The 13,088-nt window shown below is 39.6% G+C and overlaps 1 protein-coding gene across 12 annotated transcripts in view; it reads right to left on the reverse strand.

Moving 5' to 3' along the window:
- The window catches only part of CPNE1 (copine 1), a 53,518-nt gene extending 40,936 nt beyond the window's left edge, over positions 1-12,582 (reverse strand). The window contains exons 1-3 of one of the 12 annotated variants that reach the window (XM_060189091.1): positions 12,411-12,569; positions 6,331-6,449; positions 3,837-3,886 (exon numbers count right to left, since the gene is read on the reverse strand). The gene's annotated coding sequence lies outside the window, so the exon portion shown is untranslated. Of the gene's footprint in view, positions 1-3,836; positions 3,919-6,330; positions 6,450-12,410 lie in introns of all 12 variants that reach the window. The other 11 variants (XM_060189086.1, XM_060189039.1, XM_060189036.1 and 8 more) reach the window with 11 other exon arrangements.
- Positions 12,583-13,088: the final 506 nt, after the last annotated feature.

Here is a 13,088-nt window from a genome sequence, read left to right on the forward strand (position 1 = left end):
TCAAACCAATACATTATTTAGTAAGATTTAAAAGAAAGGTATACAATCAAGTCAGGAAACAAAGTTTATTGATCTATAGGGAGGGAAAGAGATGCATTAAAGTTAGTATTTAAAACTGGCTTAGCGTCTTCCCTAAAAAACTTGACGACGTAGAACTCATTGTCATTTTATATGATCCAACCTCAAAATCCAACAGAAACAGAAAACTGAAATACTAACAAACTAAAAATAGTACTTAATGGGGGACAGGTGGTGGCACACCTGGTTGACAGCACATTACAATGAACAAGGACCCGAGTTCAAGGACCCAGTCCTCCCATCTGCAGGGGAAAAGCTTTGCAAGTGGTGAAACAGTGTTGCAGGTGTCTTTCTGTATCTCTCCCTCTCTATCAACCCCTCCCCTCTCAACTTCTGGCTGTTTCTGATAAAATAATAAATAATACTTAACACAAAAGTAGATTGGCGTCTTAAATGAAAAATGATTGCATATTTCAACCTAAAACTCTACAATCTATCATACAAATGAAAAAAGGAATGCTTATTAAACTGTTTGCCATAAACAAGGTTAGTACATACTAAAAATACAAAAGAAATACCAAGTATATTAAGCATTACAAAAAGTAGAACCTTGTTAAGGTATAATACACCATGAGTGTTTTAATTAAAACTCAGGTCCAATGATTTATTCCTGTACTGTCCATTAAAAAAAAATAAGACTGGGAGCCAGGCAGTGGTGTACTGGGTTAAGCATACATAGTTCAAAGACTAAGGACTGGCGCAGCCCAAGGATCCCAGTTTGAGCTCCGGGCTCCCCACCTTTAGGGGGGTGGGGGGTGGGGTAGGTTTGCTTCACAAGTGGTGAAGCAGGTCTGCAGGTGTCTATCTTTCTCTACTCTCTGCCTTCCCATTCCCTCTCAATTTCTCTATTTCTGGCTGTCTCTATCCAGTAAATATAATATAAACTAAAGAAATGGTTTACCCAAATGTAAAATGTCAGTATTTCAGTTCTAATAATAAATTAAGAATAGTCAACTATAAAGTAATAAAAAGTAAATCTGGAGGATCCCAGCTCCCCACCTGCAGGGAAGTCGCTTTGCAAGCGGTGAAGTAGGTCTGCAGGTGTCTATATTTCTCTCCCCCCGTCTTCCCCTCCTCTTTCCATTTTTCTGTCCTATCCAACGACGACAACATCAACAACAACAATAACAACAACAATAAAACAACAAGGGCAACAAAAGGGAATAAATAAATATTTTTTAAAAAGTAAATTTGGGGAGCCAGTTGGTGGCACACATGGTTAGGCACACACACACATTACAGTGCACAAGGATATAGGTTCAAGCCCCTGGTCCCCTACTTGAAAGGGAAAGCTTCATGAGTGATGAAGCAGGGCTGCAGGTATCTCTGTCTCTTTTCCTATGTCCTCCTCAATTTTTCTGTCTTTACCCAATAAAAAAATAAAATATTAAAAAATAAATGCAGGAACTGGAAAATTATTATCTTACAATGAGGTGGTCAACAACAAAGGGTGTTATCAAGAATCAACATTACACAGTGTAAAAGTGGCAGTGGTAGAAAGCAAGACTTACAAGCACAAGATCCCAATTTCAATCCCTGGTATCATAAGCTGCAGTGACACTTTGATTATTTTCCTCTTGTTAATAAACTCTCATTAAAAAAAAAAAAAAAAACAACTTTCTTTTTGAGATGCAGAGAGAGTGAAAGAGACCATAAGGATGAAATTTCCAGGAGTCGGGCGGTAGCACAGCCGGTTAAGTGCAGGTGGTGCAAAGCATATGGACCGGCATAAGGATCCTGGTTTGCTTCACAAGCAGTCAAGCAGGTGTCTATCTTTCTCTCCCCCTCTGTCTTCCCTTCCTATCTCCATTTCTCTGTCCTATCCAACAACGACAACGACAATAATAACTACAACAAGGGTAACAAAAGGGAATTAAATATTTAAAAGAAAAAAAAAAAACGAAATTTCCTTCAATGCAGGGGTGGGTGTGGACTTAGCTTGAATCTGGGTTATCCAAGTGAGCTATTTTGCCAGCCCCCCAAAATCAACTTTTAAATATAAACCCATTAAACTTTCTCTGTGACCGTAAAGAAACTATAAAACTATTTGAGCTATGAATTCACCAATTCTCCCATGAGAACATTAGAAGAGTAAAGTTTCCTATTACCTCTTACAAATTCCATGATTATTTCTTTTGAAGCACTTTTTTTTTCTTCTTTTACCAGTGCACTGCTCAGCTCTAGCTTATGGTAGGGTGCGGGATTGAACCTGGAACTTTGGAGCCTCAGGCATGAGAGTCTGTTTCCATGACCCTTACGCTACCTACCCCCACCCTTGAGGCACTAAGTATTCTTTAATGTCAAGTATAGGAGCGTAAATTCAACACAACAAAATCTATAATTATATCAATATTATGATTGTTGTAAACAAAAGAGAAATACTAGACTCTGACAGTGTTCTCTCTCACACACACAAAAATAAAAGCTGCCTTCAATTTTAATCCAGAAAGATGAAGCCAAAAACAGAAAATGCTCCTTGTGAGACAATTATAAAACACCAGAAGTATGGGATGAAGCTTTTTATTTTTTGGTCTGCACAGTCAACAAGAATAATTAATACCAAAAAAAAAAAAAAAATACAAGCAGGCTCTTTCCTCTTATTTATTATTTAGCAGCCCACAGGGAAGTTCATCAAAAAATGTTTCTCATTAAATCAAATTCTGATTCCTGACTGACTCTAGAATACTGACCATATCCAAAACTGACAGCATTCCTGTTCAACTTTTTTAAAATGCTCAATTACTTAATAACCACATGGGAAAAACATCATGGGTAATCAAGTACCTAAAGTGATTTGAGGTAGAAAGGTGTTAGTTTGCATTGGGACAGTAAAATAGGGATCTGACATGATCCCAAAAATATAAAAATTAAACACAGGGCTAAAATGATAAATAGTAAATCTTAAAACCATTTGCTGGGAAGAGAAGAGATTTAATGAAGTCTGCACAAACTATACATGACAAACATGATATCAGAAATCTAACTAGTGTGCCAGCTAGAAAAGGGCTGAGGATCAAACTAAAGTAGAACACAAGCTTTATTTATATAGTTGTTTTAAAAATAAAACAGCTTCTGTGTCCTGAAAAACATGAAATAAAATCTTCTGGGGCCAAGCAGTGGCACACCTCGTTAAGTGCACACGGACCTGGGCTCAAGCCCCTGGTCCCCAACTGCAAAGGGGAAGTTTCACGAGTGACGTAGGACTGTAGGCGTCTCTCTTCTCTATCTCTTCCCCTCTCAATTTCTCTGTCTCTATCCAATAATAATAAATTTAAAAAGACCTTTAAAAAAAAAGAAATAAAATCTTCTAAGTATCTGACAATAAGGTATGTCCAACTTATCTCATGTCTACTACAGTTATTTAAACAAAGGAGTTAGAGTCCAATCATTTAAGATTCCTTCTGAAGTCAAAATTAGTATGCTAAAACACATGACCCATTAGCTATATTTATACCTCTTAAGAAATATTAGGAGAAAAAAAAAAAACCAACAACAAACATCTGTATTTGTAATTAGTAAATTACTAAGGTTAAAAAAATTAAAAACTACTTACTGTCTATCATTAATGCAGCAAGAGAACCGACCCCCAAAGGAAGCAATAACTATTCAAAGTACCCATCCACCCCACCTCCACCCCTCAGATAATCTTGCTTAAAAGGAAAAGAAACTACAATTGTTATGACTTATTTTCATGTTACTTAATAAGCTATCTCATTTTATTTTGTATAGAAACAAACCGTCTATTCAAAATCTCTTACCTGAAAAAACAAGAGTTGTATTTTCTTAACAAGGAGAGGTCAAGTCAATCCTGTGGGCAACCAATTAAAACCAACTTTTAGACTGCAACAGAGAATAAACGGAGGCAAAAATCAATGCAGGAAACACAAAACAACACGCACAGGCCACACTGAACTATACATTACAAAGGCAAGTCTGAAACCACTAGATATTTAACTAGTTGCACGTAAAAAAAAAAAAATGTTTTAAATAAAGGTATGTGTCAATATCCCAAACATGATTATGTATTATTTGAAATTGCATTCAAATTTAATTATCTCTCAAAACACTACGTATCTACAAACATTAAGTGTGTTGTAAATTTGCTCAATAAGCAATTAAAAATTAAGTGATACAAAGCTGAGCTTCATAGCAATTGCTTTTTTTTTTTTTTTGCAATTGCTGTTTTTATAACTTGATGATTAAGACAATTCAGTAACTTGCTATCTAGTACTGCTGAAAATGAATTTCTCAGGTTTCCACCAATTTTTTTTTTTTTTTTTTAAAAGTACTAATTCACAGAGTACAGTCCCTGGATAAAGTAAGTCACTGATTTAAGGATACTCATGATATTACTGAAGTTACTCCCTCTTTTGCATAAAAATATATGAAAAGAACCAAAGTTCTGGTTATTAAGAACTAATGCCTCCTTAAAAAAAAAAAAATCACTGAGGTTCAAAATATTAAAGATTATTTTTTTCTTTTAACACCAAAACTTCCTAGGAACCTATAAAAACCAAGAAAATTCCTAAGAATCTGGCATGGCAAGATTATGTCACTAAAACAAAAACAAACCACTCATGTCACTGGAATTTCTCTCAAACTGATGAAGTTATGAACAATTCACAATATATATATCAGCAAATAATTAAACAACTTCATTGAAAAAGTCTTTTTAAGTCAGAGAAAAGTCAAAGAAAAATGCCACTGCTAGGTATTAAGACTACTGAAAATGATGTTCATTTTATATGTATCTTTCAAAATGAACACATCACCAAAGAAGTTAATATTCACTACCAAAAAGTAAAGTATACTAAGAGCTTTCAGCTTACTCCAAACATTTCTAAATAACTAAACATTCTCTAGACAGCTATTCAAATTACTAGAGAGCAGTCAGATTGCTTTGCCACAAAAAGCTATGCAAATATGTTTAAAAAAAATCTCCACACAAAAGTAAAAGACTCTGGGGTGGGTGGGTGGGGAGAATACAGGTCCATGAAGGATGAAAAATGACATAGTGGAGGTTGTATTGTTAAATGGGAAACTGGGGAATGTTATGCATGTACAAACTATTATATTTACTGTTGAATGCAAAACATTAATTCCCCAATAAAGAATAAAAAAAAAAATCTCAAAGCATTGTTATCAGTCATTTTATCTATTGCAAAAATCAACCCTAATTAAGTCTAAAAATGCTTGAAAACTTTATTTTAATCACACTATTTTATTTTTTGCCTCCAGGGTTATTGCTGGGGCTCGGTGCCTGCAACATGAATCCACTGCTCTCAGAGGCTATTTTCCCCCCTTTTGTTGCCCTTTTTTTTTATCATTGTTGTGGTTATTATTATTGTTCTTATTGATGGCATAGTTGTTGGATAGGACAGAGAGAAATGGAGAGAGAAGGGGAAGACAAAAGAGGGTGAGAGAAAGACAGACACCTGCAGACCTGCTTCATTGCCTGTGAAGCAACTCCCCTGCAGGTGAGGAGCTAGGGGCTCAAACCCGGCTCCTCATTCCCATGTAGGCTTATCAGTGAGGAAGAATATGAATTACTACAAGATTGGCTTTTAGATGTACAAGTCTAATTCAATGAGCCACTCAATCAGCTAAATTTATGCTAGTTGATCACCTAGTTGGGAATTCAATTCCAAATGTCTGGTATGAGATCAGAACACTCTAAGGGTAACAAGCTCCTCAGCCATGTTATTTCCAGACTCAAGAAGGTACCTTATGTCCACTGGGAAGAACGAGTTTAGTGTCAGCCAGGTAAGCCCAAAGAGAACTCATTAGCTCTATTCTCAAAACTCTCTACAAGATCTGGGAAGACAGCTTAATGGTTATGCAAAAGGTCTTTATGCTTGAAACATTAGAGGTTCCAGGTTCCATCACACCGTAAGCCAGAGCCAACAAGTGCACTTTGTTAAATAAAAATAAATAAAAGCTACAAGGCTGTCAGAAATTACTATACTATATAGCATTATATTTTATTATAAATGCAATGATGTGTGCATGGAGAATAAAGAGTAGCTAAGAGTTACCTGGCACTATATGTCCTGTAAATCATTATTTTCCCAATAAAATCATTGGAAATTTTTTTTCTCTTAAAAAATTATTTTAAGAGGAAATGTCCCATTGCACAAGAAAAAACTGAAAAGCTCTGATGAATCTGACTAATGTCTACAAGTTTGCACGTTGAACCTAAAATAGAAAATCAGGGGCCAGGAGATAGCTCACCCAGTATATTGCATGCCTTACCATATGCAAGGACCTAGGTTTGAGTCCTAGCACTACATGGGAGCATTATGGACAGCTTCGGGGAAGCTCCATGGATGGTGGAGTAGTGCAGAAGTGTCTCTCCTGTCTCTCACTCTTATCTGAAATAAAAAGAATGAAAAACTCGGCCAAGGTGCAGTAGAATCACACATATGAGGCCCCAGTATCATGAAAAATAAAAATTAAAACAGTGACCCAGAAAATTTTACAGTGGACAGAGCAACAAACTTGCAAACCGGAAGTCTTGAGTTTAATCCCAGACAATTCATATGTCAGATTGACAATGATGCTCACTATGTCTCATAAATACTTTTTTTAAAAACAAAATACAGTATCAGTCCAGACATACATTGGGAATCTTCAATTTCAGTAAGGGTGAAATCCCATCTCTACCCATAATAAAAGAAAGGTATAAAGTCCAGGCCAGAAGCCAAAATTTCATGAGTCATGGCATTACGATTTTTCTTAAAAATGGGCAAAATAAGACAGAAATAAAGCACTTTTGTTTCCTACACTTCACTTTGTAAAAAGCAAAAGAATTTAGAGGTGTAGGAGGTAGGCCAGCTGGTAGAGAGCAGGACTTGCATGTGTAAAGTTCTGGGTCCAGTCCCTAGCATGACATATGCAGGAGCACTTCTTTGTGGCTCACTCTCAAAATAAATATTTACAAAATGGAGGGAAGGTGGTCAATAGTCACCCAGTGGAGTATACACCCTGCTAGGTATTAGGCCCGGGGTTCAAGCCCTGACACATATGGGAGCACCACAGACAGCATGGATGATGGACCTGTGCTGTTTTCTTTTTAAACCCGAGCACTGCTCAACTCTGATTTAGGATGATGCAGGAGACTGAATTTGGGACTTTGGAGCCCCAGACACAAGTCTTTCTGTATAATCATTAATGCTATCTCTCCAACCCTCTCATCTGGTGACTTTCATCTCCAGTCTCTTCTCAAAAATAAAAAGTGGAATGTTCTGAGAGGTAGCAGGTAGTAGAGTTTTTGATTTATAAGCATGAGGTTCCAAATTTAATCCCTGGCACCTCAAACACCAAGAATGTCCTGCTGGCCTCTATAGATCTTTTCCCCCCTTGCCTCCAGGGTTATCACTGGGGCAAAGTGACCACATACAAGGCTCCTGGCAGCCATTCCCACCCGCTACTTGAGTCCGGGCACACAGTACTACTATTTGTGCTTAACTGAGTGGGCCACCACCCGGCTTCTAAATCTTTAAAAACAGAAAGCAAAGAAGAAAAAAGGGCCCAGGAGGTAGCACAGTGGATATATATATATATATATATATACATATATATATATATAAAATACACACACATATGAAAACATAAAGTGAAAAACTGGACTGGGGAGGTAGCTCAATGATGTCACACAGGCATTAGATTCTTGGTTTATTCCCTGGTACCTCGTGAAAAGAAAGGGAAGACACATCACTATTTTCCAGGAACCTATTCATTCCTGTGTTCTACATTTAACCTAACAAATGACTGCAGTGTAACCAAAATGAACTATCATCTTATGCTGTAGTAAATTTTAGGATAAGACTGAAATACTTTTATGCAACCAGAAATTCTAAAATATAGGTTTACCTATACAGATGTTATGGGGAAGGAAGGAAGAAATGAACCTGACTTCTCAATAAGTAAACTGATGTATTTCAGAAGTTCTAGAGAAAGGTTTGATTTAGTATATTTCTCCATTTTAGTTCTAACATAAGTAGCGTTTTTTTCGCTTTATAAATACAGGTATAGACACAGGAAGTGGCACAATGGATAGTGTTGGATCTTGAAGCATAAGGTCTTGAGCTCAAACCCTGCTATCGCATGTGCGAGAGTGATGCTCTGGGTCTCTTGCTCTCTTATCCATTATTTTTATTTTTTAAATTATAGGTACATGCACAAATTACAAATACACCACAAAATTAGCATATTCATGACATAACAGATTTTCATTTTTTAAATATTTTTATTGCACAGAGATAGGGAAATCAAGGGAAGGGGGGAGATAAGATAGGCAGAGAAGCAGAAATACCACAGCACTACTCCACAGATTGCAAAAAATCCCCCCCTGCAGGTGGGGACTGGAGGCTTGACCCCAGGTCCTTGTTTGTGTATTGTTAACATGTGGGCTCAACTGGGTGTGTTACCACCTAACCAACCCCCACAGAAGGGATTCTTATATACTAGTCATTACAATCACTTAAGAATTTCAATTAAGAATCACTTAATTCACTTAAGAATTACAATCACTTAAGAATAAGGGGTTGAGTGTACATGCTACAGCACTCAAGGATCTGGGTTGTAGGCCCCAGTCCCCACCTGCAAGGGGAAAGCTTCACAAGTAGTGAAGAAGTGCTACAGGTGTCTCTCTCTCTCCTCTCTACCCCTTCCTCTCAATTTCTCTGTCTCTATCCAATAAACAAATAACTAAAATATTTTTTAAAAATTCAAAATAACACACTGCTTTATCAGAAGTCAAGGTAAAAATTAAAACTTGACCATTTCCATTCAACACCTGGTGAAAAATAACTCAAAAGAGAATTTTAACTTGGTTCAATTATTGATCTTTAGTCATTACTGGATACAGCATAGGATCTTCAGATTCAAGAAATAAACCACTTCTCAAATGTTTACTTCAAAAATGAGCAACAGAACTAATCAAATAGGCACAACGTTATAAGCAATGTAATAACATTATGGTAAATATTACAAAAACCCCATAGCTTCATCCACTCAACTTTGTCCACATTCCCAAATACTGTATTTCAGATCACGGGATCATTATTAATGAAAGCAATTTTGACACTGAGGGAGATGAAGGCTTTTATAGCATTATCCAACTTTCCCATTAAACTCCAGTCAATACTAAAGGGCAACAAGCCCAAACACATTTCTAAGTGAAGGGGAGAGACAGCATAATGGTTATGCAAACGACTTTCACAACTGAGGTTGTGAATTCCCAGGTTCAATCTCCTGCACCACTATAAGCCAGGGCTAAGCAGTGTGCTCTAGTTATTAAAAAAGAATAAATAAATCATGGGGGCAGGGTTAGAGAGCATAAAAGTTCTGCAAAGAGATTCTCATGCCTAAGGCTCGTTTGTTAAGCGCCAGGTTCAATCTCCCACATCACCATAAACCAGAGCTAAGCAGTGCTCTGGTAATAAATAAAATCACATTCTCTGAGACATCCCTCCTGCCCCCTCAAAATATACCCCTCACCTACAATGCCAAGAAAATATTTTTCTCATTTTCATTTATATATAAAAACAATATTACTTCCAACCTACCTAGTCACATTCATCCTATTAGTCTTAAGATCTAAAAGCTGGCTTCAAATTTAATAAACTCTACACAAGCCAAAAGGTACAGGGGTAGGAGTAGTAACATCTGATAAAACTGCAACTCAAGTTATTCTTCTGTTTAATTGCCCTACAACATTTAAAAACATTCACTTTTCCATGAACATTAAGCACTTGTAGGCCAGGCAAAGAGATACAGAAATGAACGGAATTTTGACATTTTAGGCAGGGATATCACAAAGCATCTTCTATGCACCTTTTACTGACACTTATCCCTCCAACATTTACTGAAGAAAATATAAAAAATTGATGAGACAAGGAGACAGCACAATGTTTATACAAAAGACTTTCATGCCTGAGGCTCTGAGGTCCCAGACTCAATCCCCAGCACCACTATAAACTAGTTAAGCACAGCTCCAATCTGTCTTTCTAGCTGTATCTTTCACTCATAAAAACAGAGGAGTGGCTTTCTACAAAATGGAGTAACAGCATGAATATTGTCACTGAATCCCAGCATCTAGTATAAACTGGCCTGTAAAATCAGGTTTTGCATCTAAAGTGTGTACCAACAGCCCAAAGCTCTCAATATGCAATAGTCAAAACATTCGGCACGTCAAGAAAGTGAAAGAAGTCTGAAATATGTTCCAAGTTAACTACCCCAAGTTTCTAAACCTTCACATTTTTCACCTAGCAGAAAACATCAAAAAATTGAAGTTAAGCATTACAATCCATAAGTAAAATTAACAGCATTTAGCAAAGTGAAGGTGATATACAAACACATTCCCTGTTTCATTCAAGTTTCCAGTAATACTGACCACATCCTCAATTTATATAAACACACCAAACATTCCATTTCCTTTGAAAACAAATCACAATATTCTTGAACCATCTAATATTCTTTCCAAACTTAACGTTCTTGAAAAATGGCTGAGAAAATACTTTCCTCCATTCCACAAGTCCTTTCATATCATCAGGACTACCAAATTCAAAAAAGAAATACAAGCAGTCGTTGTTATATTTCTACAAAAATAAACACTATAGGTTTTTATGTCAAGACCTGTAGGACTTTTTCAACTGCAACTGCTCTGAAACTCATTAACATAAATTAGGTAATGTGATATAAGGCTAACAGTGCATTTTACAAAAATTACACTATTTTATATTATTGGGGGGGGGAGGTTTAAGAGAAAAATCTCCAGTCCAGTAACACAAGTCTTTCCTCAATAATATATTCCTGTTGCCATCACATTTTTTTCAGTAGATTATATTGACTGGAGTCACCCTACTCTGAATACTACAGAAAAGTAGTTGTTAACTACCCAATTTATTGACATATTATCTTAATCTCTGGGAATCCAGGAGTCTAGGAGGGGTTCTAGATGTCTGAGCCTACAACTCTCAAAATAAAACTCTTAACAAATGGGCTGGCGAAATAACTCACTTGGATAGTGCACTGCTTTCCCTTGAACACTTTGCCTTGTGTCTACCTAAAAATAAATAAATACAACTGTAATCGACAATAAATCAGGGTAACTCACTGTAACCTTTCAGACTTCACTTTAAAGCACAAATTAGAGGCAAAGTTCGTGAGGGTATCTGCAATCTAGCCTCCTGTGCCGGTGTTAAGACTAGTCATAATCTGCACATTTCCCCTACCTACACACACATACACACATTCTTCTTTATCGTTATTTACTGGATAGAGACAGCCAGAAATTAAGAAGAAAGGGGGAGATAGTGGGAGAGAGACAGATACCTGCAGCCCTGCTTCACCACTCGCAAGGCTTTCCCCCTGCAGGCGGGGACCCGGGGCTTGAACCTGGGTCCTTGCACATTCTAACACGTGCACCACCACCCGGTAGACCCGCCCCTGCCGCGCGCGCAAACACACACACACATACTCTCTCCCCTCACCTGGCTGCAAAACTAGCAACTCCAGCTCTCACTAGAGAAATTCAAAATAATCCTCAATTAAAAGCACTCATCCTCTCCATCCCGGCGAACCTCCTTTTCCTTTAACGTTGGAGGCTCTCAGAAAAAATAGAACAGGTGCAGCTCAAAGCAGTCACTACTCTGCTCGGGGACTATGACCTGACTGACAATTCTGAGGGTCGCAGATGCGCTCAACCCCCACGTCCTCTCGGGCTGCCAACGCCCTCGGGGAAAACGCTCTCGGGGCTGCGCCCTGGGTATCTTAACAGAATCCGGTCCGCTTGGAGGCCCCCGGGGCAGGCGGGAAGGCGGCTTCCTCCCGAGGTAACACCAGTGCTCCAACCACAGCTCCTCCCTCCGGGGCAGTCGAGAGTGTCGTCCCGGGGGGAGAGGGGGATGGCGGGGAGGCTGTGTCCTCACTACAAACGTCTCCTCACATCAGCGGAGATGAAGTGACGGGTCCGTTTGGGACACTTCACATGTTTTCAGTTATGTTTCCACTGCGGTCAGTTCGCGGGGCCGCTGGGTCGCCCAGCTCGGGCCTCCTCCCTCTCAAGAACACCGGGGACGTCTCACTAGCAACGTGTTCCCCACTTGGTTAGTTAAAACAGGCTCGTCCTCAGTTGCTATTTCCCGACAAGCTCTCAGACCCCAGAGGCGCGAGTGGCGCTCCAGGCCGCCCACAGCCGGACCCCGACCTTCCGGGTGGGGCGCCCACTGCAGCGGGCTCAGAGGCCTCCGGAGGCCCCGCCCCGGGCCACGAAGGGGCGGCTCGAGCCCCGCACAGACCCGCCCGCTCCAAGGCTGCGAGAGTCTTACCGGGGACAGTGGCTCGGCACCCGAGCCCAGACCTGAATTACCCCCCGCGCGAGTGCCTCCGCCCCGCGGCCGACAGCCCCAGCCCGAACGTCTTCCCGGAGCCCACAGCAGACACCACCTTCTCCGCTGCTTCACAAAATGGCCGCCGACGCGCTCAGCGGCTCCGCATTCCAGAAGGGGCGTGCTGGAAAGCTTGACGTCGGGGGGCGGGGCTGCGCGTGCGCGGTGAGTCTTCCGGGGGCTCTCCAGGAAATTGCCGGTGTTTGTCGCCTGGAGGGGCTTGGCCTCCTTGCTAGTCTTTTTTAACACATGAGCCCCGCCTTAGAATACCTTTTGGCAAGGGTATATGAATTGACGATGCGCTGCGCGAATTCGTGCTAATTGCATCGCTTCCTAGAGGCTTCGAAAAATGAGGGAGGACAGTTTGCATTAGTGAGAACAGGGCAGGGACTAGTCATATTTTGAAGGGTGACTTCATATTTCCTCTAAGATTGGAAGTAACTTTTTATTTATCTCTATATTTTTATTTATAAAAAGGAAACACTGGGAGTCGGGCTGTAGCGCAGCGGGTTAAGCGCAGGTGGCGCAAAGCACAAGGACCGGCATAAGGATCCCGGTTCGAACCCCGGCTCCCCACCTGCAGGGGAGTCGCTTCACAGGCAGTGAAGCAGGTCTGCA

The sequence above is a fragment of the Erinaceus europaeus genome, chromosome 1, assembly GCF_950295315.1.
Source record: "Erinaceus europaeus chromosome 1, mEriEur2.1, whole genome shotgun sequence".
Taxonomy (NCBI): domain Eukaryota; kingdom Metazoa; phylum Chordata; class Mammalia; order Eulipotyphla; family Erinaceidae; genus Erinaceus; species Erinaceus europaeus.